Genomic DNA, 13,267 nt, shown 5'->3' with positions numbered 1-13,267 from the left:
AGAGTTACTTTCTTGAAAACAAAATCCCTAACGCCCAGGTGTTTTTTAAGGTCACAGGAATCTCTCCTCTTTTCTTTCCTTTCCTTTCACTGAATTATATAAAAGAAGAGATAATCTAAATCCCTCTTTCTACAGAGGAAGAAACTGATGTCTAAGGGCATCAGTGACTTGACTCGTCCCTTTATTTAACCCTTCACCTCACTCTCTTGTTTCTTTCTCTTTGAAGGGAAGTTCAGGCAAAGCATGAGGTAACTAGTCATTTTCTGGATTGGTCCAGGTTAATCAAAGTTCTTAGATTCTCAGTACAAAGAAATATTGTATCTTAAGGCTCACGATTCCTACACGATCCTTCCTTAAATTAGGTAAGCTTTGAATTTGAAAATGATTGAATGGTGATGTCAAGATTCAATTCCATTACAAGCATCGATGAAGACGGGCCTGCTGTGTTCCAGGTGCTGGGCTTGGTGCTGGGGAGCTGGACAAGATACAAATGGGCTCCATCTTAAGGGAGCTTTTAGGGGGAGTGCATGGCGGCGTGGTGTTCACAGCGTGTACTGTCTTACACAAATACAAAGTACAGACAAAGTAACTTCCATGAAGAAGGAAGGAGCGCTGATCACTCTGAAACATTGTATCTTTAAAACGCCAAAATGAAAAGCAGGGCCAGGCTGGTTCTCTCCCCTCTCCCTCCCCAACCCAGTCAAGGGGACCTCGCTCTTTGCTGGGCGTCCCAGCTCGGAGAGCCTCCAGTGAATGATTGGGCTGGCTAGCTAAAGGCCCAGAGACTGTCTAGTCTGGCAGGACCAGGCCGCTGGCCCTCCTCTGCTTCTGTCTCCTCCCCTTCCTCCTCCTCCGCCCCCCCCCTTTCTCTCTCCTCTCCCCTCCGTCCTCCCCTTCCCTGAGGGCCAGGGCCAGGTAGGGGGCGGGAGAAGAAGGGGAAGGAGGAGTTCCAGGCTCAGCCTCTGATGCCACAGTCTCCACGGCAACTCCCCCAGGCCAAGCCAACCGACAATAGGCTGCTCTCCCAGGGGTGCTGCTGCTGCTGCTGCTGCTTGCTGGGCCGCCGCTGCTGCTGCTGCTGCTAAGACGGTTTGAATCCCTCCTAGAGCCTAGGTTCTAATGGCCTTTGGGCGCAGGCACAGTGTGAAGCCGTTCTGAATGACTAGCACCAAGGTCAGGGAGAGCTCGCCCAAGGAGACTGCAGGGCTAGGCATGGAGCACCTCTTTGTGGAGGAGGTGGCGGCGTCTCTGGTCCGGGAATTTCTCAACAGAAAGGTAATTTCTGCGCCTGGGGTCTGTCCCCCAGCCCACCCCCCCCCCCAGCTCCTGGGGAGCTACAGGTGGGCGTGGGTTGGGGGCACGGATATTGGGGGCCAGGAGCTCAGCGAGCAACAGTCAGCGAGGCAGTCCTGGCCAGGGAAGCAGGGATCTGGCCACTTTGGAAGGCTTCCTGTAACTTCCCAACAAAGCGCCCCACCACAATCGCTGGGGAAGAGGCTGGACTACATCTCCCGTGAGTCACTTCTTTAAACAGTAATTTCCTTCATACATTGAGTCCTGGATAGTGCCTTCCTGGCTCAGAGCTATTTACAGTCTCTCTCCTGGACCTCCAGCAATCAGGAGCAGCCACATGGCTGCCTCTTGTTTAGATTAACACTCCCGAGGAAGGAAATTTCTGACTTGCCCTCAGATAGGGGGCTGCCCCTCTGCCATCTCCAAAGAGGCAGGAGATAGGAGGCTACCCCTCTGCCATCTCCAAGGAGGCAGGAGATAGGAGGCTGCCCCTCTATCCATCTCCAAGGGGCCAGGAGATAGGAGGCTGCCCCTCTGCCATCTCCAGGGAGGCAGGAGATAGGAGGCTGCCCCTCTGCCATCTCCAAGGGAGCAGGATGCAGGCTTACACTGAGGCCAAGTTTGTCTGCTGGTTCTAAACGGAGAGATAAAGAGCCCCAGTCAATCAAGTCTCAGTGTGCCCAAGGTTAGTAGAGTCTGGTAACTGGGCTTTTCTAGCCCTCTCTCCAGCCTCCTCCTCACCCTCTCCACCCTTACCCCTGCCCCTCTCCCCCCACAAAGCTGGACAAAGTGAGAAGGAGCTCTGCAGAGTGCCCTCACAGCTCCTTGGCCAAGCATCCCCGGGTATAAGCTTGTTTGTTGCCACAGCCCCAGGTAGTGCCTTCCTCCCCTGGTGGGTCCTTCACCAGCTCTGTGCTGCCAGGCCTCTGGTGATGGCCAAAGCAGCGACATAGCAACATGAATTGAAGGGCAGAGGAGCGAGATGGTGGCCTGCTGGTGCCTGCCTTGGAGGGAGCCTCACTTTCAATACCACTCCATTCAGTAAGCATTTATTGCGTGCCTACTGTGTGCCAAGCATAGTGTGGATTTTCAGGCTCTGTTCTCAAGGGCTTCCACTGGGGGAGGGAGGCCTGCTGGCAGAAGACCTAGGCTCAGGCCTTGTTTCTGCTGCATAAGCAGTCGATGCAGAGGCCTCGAAGCAGTGATGGAGTAGAAAAGGTGCTGGCTCTGGAGTCTTAGGGTATGAGTTTGATTGCTGGCTCTACTAGGTACTAGCTGTGTGATCTTGGGCATGTCACTGCAGGGAGCCTCAGTTTCCTCATCTGTAAAATGAGGGAGGTGGATCCAATGGCCTTGAAATCCTATGATAAGTGAAGGTTGTCCAGGGAGGGTGACCAGGCTGGTGAGGGGACTTGAAACGATGTTATAGTTTGGGTTGCAAGCTCGGGCTCCTTAGTCTTGAGGAAGACGTGATCATCAATGGTCTTTGATTGTTTGAAGGTCTCCGAGTGTTCAGCTCAGCCGAGATTTGTTCTGTTCTTTTCTGGTTTTTGGAGGAAAGAACCAGGACCACAAGGGAGAAGATGCTAGGAAGCACACTTCAGCTCTATAGGATTTAATGTCACCTTTATTAAGGTGTCAAACCTTGCACTTACAAGATGGAAAGATATGGCACCCTCAAGCCAACGATGAGAACCATTCAACAAGGGGATGGGAACCATTCAACAAGGGGATGGGCTGCGATTCTATGTAGTGACTGCCTGGGCCGTGGAATGCTCTCTTTTCTTTCTTCTTCTTCTTCTTTTTAGACTAGGTCTCCCTATCAAATGGGGGCTGGAAGTACAGGGTCTCCTCCCAGCCTCAAACCCTCTCTGCTTGTCACAGGACCTCTATTTTATTGGAACTTTCCACAGAACATCTTCCATGGTGCTGGTAAACCCTTTTGATGAGCGTGAATCTTCCTTCTTTACGCCTCTCTTTCTATTAATACTCAGAGCATCCTTGAACAGTTATCTCTGGTTGGGTCTGCCATGAAATCTTATATGATCTTAACCCAAAAGGAGAGTCTCCAAGTCTTGTCTTTGCTCCATTGAGTCAAAAAGGCTTTTTTTTTCAATCCACAAAGACAGTAACTTATATTCCCTATACCTGTCAGTTGACTGTGGGCCGAAGCCTATGTGGTCTAGTGTAGAGAATGAATGGCCAGTATCTGTCTTTTCCCTTCTCATGTTTCCAGTAAGGATGCCATATATAGACTATTCTCATAACGATTTAAAAAATGTTTTTGGTTACATTTTGAGTTCTGTGTTCTCTCCTGCCTTCCCTCCTAATGCCACATTAAAGAAGGCCAACATTTGATATAGACACGGAACCATATAGTACATATTTCCATATATAGTTCTTTCTCTGGAGGTGGAGAGCATATTCATGGTTGATTTGAATGTTGATATTACTCAGAATAGCTCAATCATTCACAGTTACTCTTCAAACAATATCGCTGTTACAATGTACAATGTTCTCTTGGTTCTGCTCATTTCACTCTTCATTATTTCGTGCAAGTCTTTCCATGTTTTTCTAAAATCAACCTGCTCATCATTTCTTATAGCACAGTAGTATTCCATCATAATCACATACCACTTGGTTCAGTCATTCCCCAATTGACAGACATCCCCTCAATGCCCAGTTCTTTGCCACCAGAAAGAGACTTGCTATAAATAGTTTAGAACATACTGGTTCTTTTCCTTTTTCCCTGATCACCTTGGGAAACAGACCTAGTGGTGGTATTACTGGGTCAAAGGGTATACACAGTTTTATGACTCTGGGCATAATTCAAGATTGCTCTACAATAGGCCCGCACAATATACAGCCTGTGAGCTGCTGGGAGTCCGCCAAAGGATTTCAGGTAGCCCACGAAAAATGTAGAGGATTTAAAGAAAGTAAAGATGTAACGAGTGCTTTGTCTGTGCCTTGCTTAACCCACCTTCCACTAGTCACTATCGTGCCCATCATGTAACTTGGTGGGTGGGTTGTCACTATGCTCTCTGTCACTTGACCTGAGGTAAACAATCATTGTCAGTCTGTCTTTAGTCTGATTTCATGATAAATAAAATCTTAGGGAATAAGTGTAATTAATTGATATCAATTGAAATTTCTCTTTTTTATATGGTTTATTTGCAAAATAGTTTAATCATTAATTATACCTTTACTTACAAAGTAAGCCACTAAAAACCTATCTGCGACCTGAAGAAGTTTAACCGGTTTTCATTTTGGCTCCTACCTACTGCCAAATTGTGCAGGTCTGCTGTACAGAATGGTAGGAACAGTTCACAACTCCACCAACATTGTATTAGTCTCCCAATTTTCCCACATCCCCTGCAACATTTGTCATTTTCCTTTTCTGTCATATTAGCTAATCTGATAGGTGTGAAGTGGTACCTCAGAGTTGTTTTAATTTGCATTTCTCTACTCAATAATTATTTAGAGCATTTTTTCCATATGACTATGGTTTTGATTTCTTCTTCCAAAAACTTCCTATTCATATCCTTTTTTTAAAAGACACTAATCTTAAAGTTTTCATTTCATTCCTGTTGCTTGTAGGTATTTTGGTGCAGTAGACAGAGGTCTGGATTTGGGTTGGACACAGATTTTTTTTAGAGTTTCTTTTTTTAATTAATTAATTTATTTTTAGTTTTCAGCATTCACTTTCATAAGATTTTGAGTTCCAAATTTTCTCTCCATCTCTCCCCTCCTTCCACCTCAAGATGGCTCTAATTATACATTGATACTGAACCTATTTTCACATGTCTTGTTGTAAAGAAGAATTAGAACCAATGGGAGAAACCACGAGAAAGAAGAAACAAAAGAAAAAAAGAGATCAAATAATGTGCTTCGATCTGCATTCAGACTCCATAGTTCTTTTTCTGGGTGTGAATAGTGTTTTCCATCGTGGGTCTTTTGGAGTTGTCTTAGATTCTTGCATTGCTGAGAAGAGCTAAGTCTAGCAAAGTCACTCACTGCACAGTATGGCTGTTACTGTGTACAATGTTCTCCTGGTTCTGCTCATTTCACTCTGCATCAGTTCATGTAAGTCTTTCCAGGTTTTTTTGAAGTCTGCCTGCTCATCATTTCCGATAGCACAGTAGTATTCCATTACATTGATATCCCATAACTTGTTCAGCCATTCTCCAATTGATAGGCATTCTCTCGATTTTCAATTCTTTGTCACCACAAAAAAAGCTGCTATAAATAATTTTGTACGTGTGGGTCCTTTTCCTGTTTTTATGATCTCTTTGGGATATAGACCTAGAAGAAGTATTGCTGGGTCAAAGGGTATGTACATTTTTGTAGCCCTTTGGGCATAGTTCCAAATTGCTCTCCAGAATGGTTGGATCAGTTAACAACTCCACCAACAATGCATTAGTGTTCCAATTTTCCCACATCTTCTCCAGCATTTATTATTTTCCTGTTTTGTTATGTTAGCCAATCTGTTAGGTGTGATGTGGTACCTCAGAGTTGTTTTGATGAGCATTTCTCTAATTAATAGTTATTTAGGGCATTTTTTCATATGACTATAGATAGCTTTAATTTCTTCATCTAAAAGCTGCCTGTTCATATCCTTTGACCGTTTATTAATTGGGGAATGACTTGTATTCTTATAAATTTGACTCAGTTCTCTATATAGTTTAGAAGTGAGGCCTTTATCAGAGACACTGGTTTTCTTTTCCAGTTTTCTGCCTTCTTCCTAATCTTGGTTGCATTGGCTTTGTTTGTGCAAAAACTTTTCCATTTAATGTAATCAAAATATCCATTTTGCATTTCATAATGTTCTCTATCTCTTGTTTGGTCCTAAATTCTTCTGTTCTCCATAAATCTGACAGGTAAACTACTCCTTGCTCTCCCAGTTTGCTTATAGTATCAGCCTTTATACCTAAATCCTGTATCCATTTTGATTTTATTTTGGTATATGGTGTAAGATATTGATCTATGCTATGCCTAGTTTCTGCCATGCTATTTTCCAGTTTTCCCAGCAGTTTTTGTCAAATAGTGAGTTCTTATCCCAGAAGCTGGAGTCTTTGGGTTTATCAAACAGCAGATTATTATAGTCATTGACTATTGTGTCTTGTGTGCCTAACCTATTCCACCAATCCACCACTCTGTTTCTTAGCCAGTACCAAGTAGTTCTGATGATTGCTGCTTTATAATACAATTCAAGATTTGGTACAGCTAGGCCATCTTCTTTTGCATTTCTTTTCATTAATTCCCTTGATATTCTGGACCTTTTGTTCTTCCAGATGAATTTTGTTATTATTTTTTCTAGCTCTATAAAATAATTTTCAGTAGCTTGATTGGTATGGCACTGAATAAGTAAATTATTTTAGGTAGAATTGTCATTTTTATTGTATTAGCTTGACCTACCCATGAGCAACTGATGTTTTTCCAATTATTTAAATCTAACTTTATTTGTGTGAAAAGTGTTTTGTAATTGTGTTCATATAGTTCCTGGGTTTGTTTCAGTAGGTAAACTCCTAAATATTTTATAATGTCTACAGTATCTTTAAATAGAACTTCTCTTTCTATCTCTTGCTGTTGGGCTTTGTCAGTAATATATAGAAATGCTGATGATTTGTGTGGGCTTATTTTATATCTTGCAACTTTGCTAAAGTTGTTTATTATTTCAAGTGGTTTTTTACTTAATCCTCTAGGATTCTCTAAGTATATCATCATATCATCTGCAAAGAGTGCTAGCTTTGTTTCTTCTCTATTCATATCCTTTGAACATTTATCTATTGGGGAATACCTTATATTCTTATAATTTTGATTCGGTTCTCTATATATTTGAAATATGGGGCCTTTATCTAAGAAACTGTTTATAAACCTCCCCCCTCAATTTTCTGCTTTCCTTCTAATTTTGGCTACAATGGTTTTATTTGTTTTAATTAAATGTAATCAAAATCATCCATTTTATATTCCACAATGCTCTCTGTCTCATTTATTCATAAATTCTTCTCTTATCCCTAAGTCTGATAGAGAATGTGTTCTATGCTCTTCTAATTTACTTATGATATCCCCCTTTATGTCTAGCTCATGTCTCTATTTTGACCTTACCTTGGTAAGTGGTATAAAATACTGGTCTATTCCTAGTTTCTGCCAGATTGCTTTCTAGTTTTCCCAGAAATTTCTGATCCTTCTTTCTGTTTCTTAGGCAGGACCAGATAGTTCTGATAATCACCATCTTATAATGCAGTTTAAGATCTGGCACTGATAGACCTCCTTCCTTTCCATTGATTCCTTCGATATTCTTGACCTTTTGTTCTTCTAAATGAATTTATTATTATTTTTTTTCTAGCTCAATAAATGTTTTGGCAGTTTAATTGGGATGGCACTGAATCTGCTACGTGTATTAATTTAGGCAGAATTGTCATTTTTATTACATTGGTTTGGCCTACCCATTAACAATGAATATTTCTCCAATTATATAAATTTGATATTATTTGTACGAAAAGTGTTTTATCTAGTTGGTAGGTATGTCTTGGCAGGTATACTCCCAGGTATTTTATGTTGCCCATGATTATTTTAAATGACATATCTCTTACTATATCTTCTTGCAGGGCTTTGTTGGTGATGTATAGAAATGGTGATGATTTATGTAGGTTTGTTTTATATCCTGTTACTTTGCTAAAATTATTAATTATTTCAACTAATTTTTTTAGTTGAATCTCTAGGATTTTCCAAGTATATTATTGTATCATCTGCAAAATGTGATCCATTTACTTCCTCATTGCCCATTCTAACTCCTTCCATTTTTTTCTTTTTCTTTTCTTACTGCTATTGCTAGCATTTCTAGTAAAATATTGAATAATATTGGTGATAATGGGCATCCTTGTTTTACTCCTGATCTTATTGGGAAGGCTTCTATCCCTGTTACAGATAAGGCTTGCTGATGATTTTAGGTAGATGTTTCTTATCATTTTGAGGAAAAATCCATTTATACCTATACTTTCAAGTACTTTTAATAGGAAGGAATGTCACATTTTGTCAAAAGTTTTTTCTGCATCTATTAATATAATCATAAAATTTTTGTTGCTTTTGTCATTCCTTATATTGAACTAGCCCTGCATTCCTATAAATCCCACTTGGTCATAATGTATAATCATAATATATTGCAATATTCTCCTAGCTAGTATTTTAAGATTTTTGCATCAATATTCATTAGTGAAATTGGTCTATAATTTTCTTTGTCTGATTTTGCTCTTCTTGGTTTAGGTATCAGCATCACATTTGTTTCATAAGAGGAGTTTGGTCAAATTGCACCTTTGCCTATTATCCCAAATAATTTATTTAATATTGGAATTAGTTGACCTTCAAATGTTTGGTAGAATTCACTTATTTTTTAAATAAAATTTTATTTTCCCCAAATTACATGTAAAAAGAATTTTTTAACATTTGTTCTTTTTTTTTTAAGTTTTGAGTTCCAAATTCTATTTTTCCCTCCCCCTCCCTGAGACAGTAAGCAATCTGATAAAATGTGCAATCACATAAAACATTTCCATATTAGTCATTTTGTGGAAGGAAGAAAGAAAGGAAGAAAGAAAGAAAGAAAGAAAGAAAGAAAGAAAGAAAGAAAGAAAGGAAGAAAGAAAGAAAGAAAGAAAGAAAGGAGAAAAACAATACATTTCTGTCTGTATTCAGATGCCATCCATTCTTTCTCTGGAAGTGGATAGCATTTCTTATCATGAGTCCTTTGGAACTGTCTTGGACCATTGTATTGCTGAGAATAGCTGAATCATTCACAGTTTATTATCTTACAATATTGCTATTACTATGTATGATGTTTTCCTAGTTCTGTTCACTTCGCTTTGCATCAGTTCATGTAAGTCTTTTCAGGTTTTTCTGAAATCATTCTGTTCATTGTTTCTTATAGCATAATAGTATTACACTATAATCATATACCACAACTTGTTCAGTCATTTCCCAATTGATGGATATCTGCTCGATTACCAATTCTTAGCCACCACAAAAAAAGTTGTTATAAATATTTTTGTACAAATAGGTAGAATTCTCTTCTCTATACATCTGGTCCTGATCCTTTTTTTTTAGGAAGATCATTTATGGCCTGTTCAATTTCTTTTTCTGAAATAGGTTATTTAGATATTCTAGTTCCTATTCTGTTAGTCTGGGCAGTTTATATTTTTGTAAGTATTCTTCCATTTCACTTAAATTGTTAAACTTCTTGGTAAATATTTGGGCAAAATAACTCCTATTAGGGGCAGTTAGGAGGCTTACTGGATAGAGTGCTGGGCCTGGAGTCAGGAAGACCTGAGTTCAAATTTGGCCTCAGACACTTACCAGCTGTATGATACTGGGCAAGTCACTTAAACTCTATTTGCCTTAATCTACTGGAGAAGGAAATGGCAAACCATGCCAGTATCTTTGCCAAGAAAACTCCACGGACAGTATGGTCCAGAGGGGCATTAAAAGTCAGACATGACAGAACAACAACAAAACTCCTAATAATTGCTTTAATTTCATCTTCATTAGTGGTGTATTCACTCTTTTCATTTTTGACACTAGTGATTTGGTTTTCTTCTTTTTTTTCAAACTATACTAACCAATGGTTTCTCTATTTTATTGTTTTTATTTTCATAAAACCAGCTTCTAGTTTTATTTATTAATTCAATGAACTTCTTACATTTAATTTTATTAATGTCACCTTTAATTTTCAGAATTTCCCATTTGGCATTTAATTGGAGATTTTCAATTTTTTTGCTAGCTTTTTAAAAATTGCATACCCAATTCATTGATCTGCTCTTTCTCTGTTTTATTGATGTAAGCATTTAGAGATATAAATTTTCCTTTGATTACTGCTTTTGCTGCATCCCATAAATTTTGGTATGCTGTCTCATTATTATCATTCTCTGTAATAAAACTATTTAATGTTTCTATGATTGCTCTTTCACTTACTCATTCTTTAAGATTAGGTTATTTAGTCTCCAGTTAATTTTTAATCTGTGTTTCCATGGTCCTTTATTAAATGCATTTTTATTGCATTATGATCTGGAAAAAGATGCATTTAATTTTTCTACCTTTTTGCATTTGACTGTAAAGTTTTTATGCCCTAATATATGGTCAGTTTTTGTAAAGGTGCCACATACCACTGAGAAAAGGTATATTCTTTTCTATTCCCATTCATTTCTCTCCAGACATCTATCATATCTAGCTTGTCTAAGATTTTATTCATCTTCTTGACTTCTTTCTTATTTTCAGTTTCCCACTATTACAGTTATCTCTTTCCACCTGTAATTCATTTACTTTTTCCTTTATAAGTCTGGATGCTGTAGCATTCAGTGCATATATGTTCAGTATCAATATTGCTGCATTATCTATGGTACCTTTTCACATCATGTAGTTTCCCCGCTTATCTCTTTTAATTAAATCTATTTCAGCTTTAACTTTGTATGAGATCGTGATTGTTACCCCTGCTTTTTCTTTAAACATCAGCTGGAGCGTAATAAATTCTACTCTGGGCCTTCGTGTTTACTGAGGCTGCCCCCAGGCCTTGCATTCCTGCCCCCAGCCCCCGGGTCAGATCCTTCCTAACATCCTCCCGTTGTTTTAGGCTGCATGACTGCTTTAACTTGACTTTGTATTATTTCTACTGCTCTAAAGTCAACTTTGGGCATTGTTTTAAGCTATTTTGAGGGGACTTTGGGAGAGCCAGGTAATTTCCTGCCTTCTTCCACCATCTTCCCACAATTCCCTCTCATAATGATTTTAGACCAATGAGAAAGTAAGCATACAGCTTGATGAGTGTTAGTATCTGATCACACACCTTTTTAGAGTAATCATCTTTTGTCTGTAGTCTTTCCCCTTCTTTATAAAATAGACTCACACCTAGGATTTCTGCTGTAGGTATTTGGTGATGTATTGAGGGTAACATTTTCACTTCCTCAGAGAACACATCTGGCTTCTAAACCTATGTAGGGTCAGCCCCTCCCCTCCACATCCATATTTTGTTTTAAGGTAACCTTTAAGGGTATGGTGCTGTGTACATTGGTGAATGGGCTGGGCTCTGAGTCTGAGCCTGGAAAGTGATGTCAGACTAATAACCATTTAGTGGTCTAAACTACTAAGAATCATGGTCCAGCACAGTCTAGGAAAGTCCCTGCCTTCTAAGTGCAAGCCCTTTGTGGGCAGGGGACATTTTCTGCCACTTGCTTTATATGGTAACCAACTTGGTAGCTTTTGGTGAGAGTTGGTAGCATTGGGGGCATTGATCAGCCTGCAGATGGAGCTCTAGGGGTCCTCCAAGGCCTAATTTCTAATCTACACTCATCCAGTAGCCGGTACAACACCCACAGGATTACATTCCTCCAGACCCAATGCCTGCTGCCACCCGGGCTTCCGTCAGGTCACCCAGGGTGCTGGCAGTGCATTTGCCACTTCCCAGAGCTCTCTCCTCTCTCCTCTGTCCTCAAAGCCCTACAGTGTTGGCCAGGATACCTGTTGTCTCACTGACTTATTTTCACAACTTATTTGAGCACGCTATTTGAGTATCCTAGAAGACACGAGAAAACTGAGGTGCAGAGAACTATGGCATTAACTAAACAGTGATTGAATACAAGACATTCAAAGAATCTTAGCCTCCATGAGCTGCTGGTCCAAACTCCCTCACATTTAAGGCCCAGAGAGAGGAGGACGCTTGCCCAAGGTCACAGAGATAGTCATGCCAGAGCCAGGATTTGAACCCACCTCCAATGCTTTCGGTGTCCCTTCCACACTGTATACAGTCCTACCCTACAAAAGGTCACTTTAAAGCAAAACTCAGATCCTCTGGGGGGACTGTCCTCTAAGCAGAAGGGACTGATGAGGGACTTGGGTGAGGAAAGGCAAACTCAGAAAGTGGAGGTGGGGGGAGGGTAAGGTTATCCAAAACATTAAGCATCTCAGTTCTGATGAGGTTCCAGGCACGATCCTGAGGATACAAAGAGCAAATGAGAGAGTCCTGACCCTCCTGGAAGGCCATTTTACTGGGGCCGGGGGGCATCTGGCATCTGCACCGAGGGAGTGGAGGGAGAGACCCTTGGATAAGGGGGGATTGGGAGTTGGTGTGGAGGCTGCCAGGGAGAAACGCTGCCCCGGGGCAGGCAGAGGGCCAGACTTTCTCTGACCATGAACCCTGCACGGTCACATGACTGGTAAGTGGCGATGGTGGACTTCAAACCGAGGTCTCTGCCGCTGCTGCGAAGCCCGGGACTCTGGGAGCTTTCCCTTCCCGGCAGCCCGGGCCCTCTGGGTCTGCCCCAGCGGCTTCGAGTAAGTCAGCGGTCCTAGACGTGGTAGGTTGGTCTGAAGAGAGCCATCAACCAAATGTTTCCAACCTCTTCCAGGGCTTAAAAAAAACGAGCCTTGTCATGGACCAAGAGCATCCTCGAGGTGAACACAGTATAAACAACAGGAATGAGCTGCGGAAGGTTCTGCATCTAGAGATGCTCTATAAGGAAAACAAGGTAGGAGACTTGAAGGGGGTGGGGCGCTTCAAGTTGGGGGAGGGGTGGCTGCCCTCTCTGAGCTCAAGCTCGGGGGTCGGGGCGGGGGTGGGGGCACAGCCTCGAAGGTGCCGAAGGCCACTGGCCTCAGTATAGTTGGCTCTCGCTCACATTGAGAAGGGAGCAGGTGCAGTGATGTCGACCTTGGTCACCGTCATCCCCCCAGGAGTCCACTTCTCTTACTTTGAGGCCGCCTCAGACAACTGCTTTCAGGCCTTCTCCCTCCCCCACACGATGCTTTTTCGTTACTGATGGTCAGTTATTCCCACACGTGCCATTTTCTCCTAGTCTGTTCTAAGGAAAAGCTGCCTCAGCCCAGCTTTCCACTCCTGCTTATCACCTTCAGCATTCTCCTCTAACAAGGTGCCTTGCCCAAATGTCAGAATCCTACACAATACCTTAAACTCGATCAACAGGTCATTCAGCCA

General features: G+C 41.4%; 1 long non-coding RNA gene across 1 annotated transcript; it reads left to right on the top strand.

Annotated features, from left to right (window-relative positions):
- Positions 1–896: 896 nt before the first annotated feature.
- On the top strand, positions 897–12,801 carry LOC114049095. The gene is made up of 2 exons (XR_003569839.1): positions 897–1,275; positions 12,681–12,801. It is a non-coding gene; the product is annotated as an uncharacterized LOC114049095 (long non-coding RNA).
- Positions 12,802–13,267: the final 466 nt, after the last annotated feature.

Source organism: Vombatus ursinus, unplaced genomic scaffold, assembly GCF_900497805.2.
Source record: "Vombatus ursinus unplaced genomic scaffold, bare-nosed wombat genome assembly UNPS02002963.1, whole genome shotgun sequence".
Classification (NCBI taxonomy): domain Eukaryota; kingdom Metazoa; phylum Chordata; class Mammalia; order Diprotodontia; family Vombatidae; genus Vombatus; species Vombatus ursinus.
This window is presented reverse-complemented; position numbering and strand designations above follow the sequence as displayed.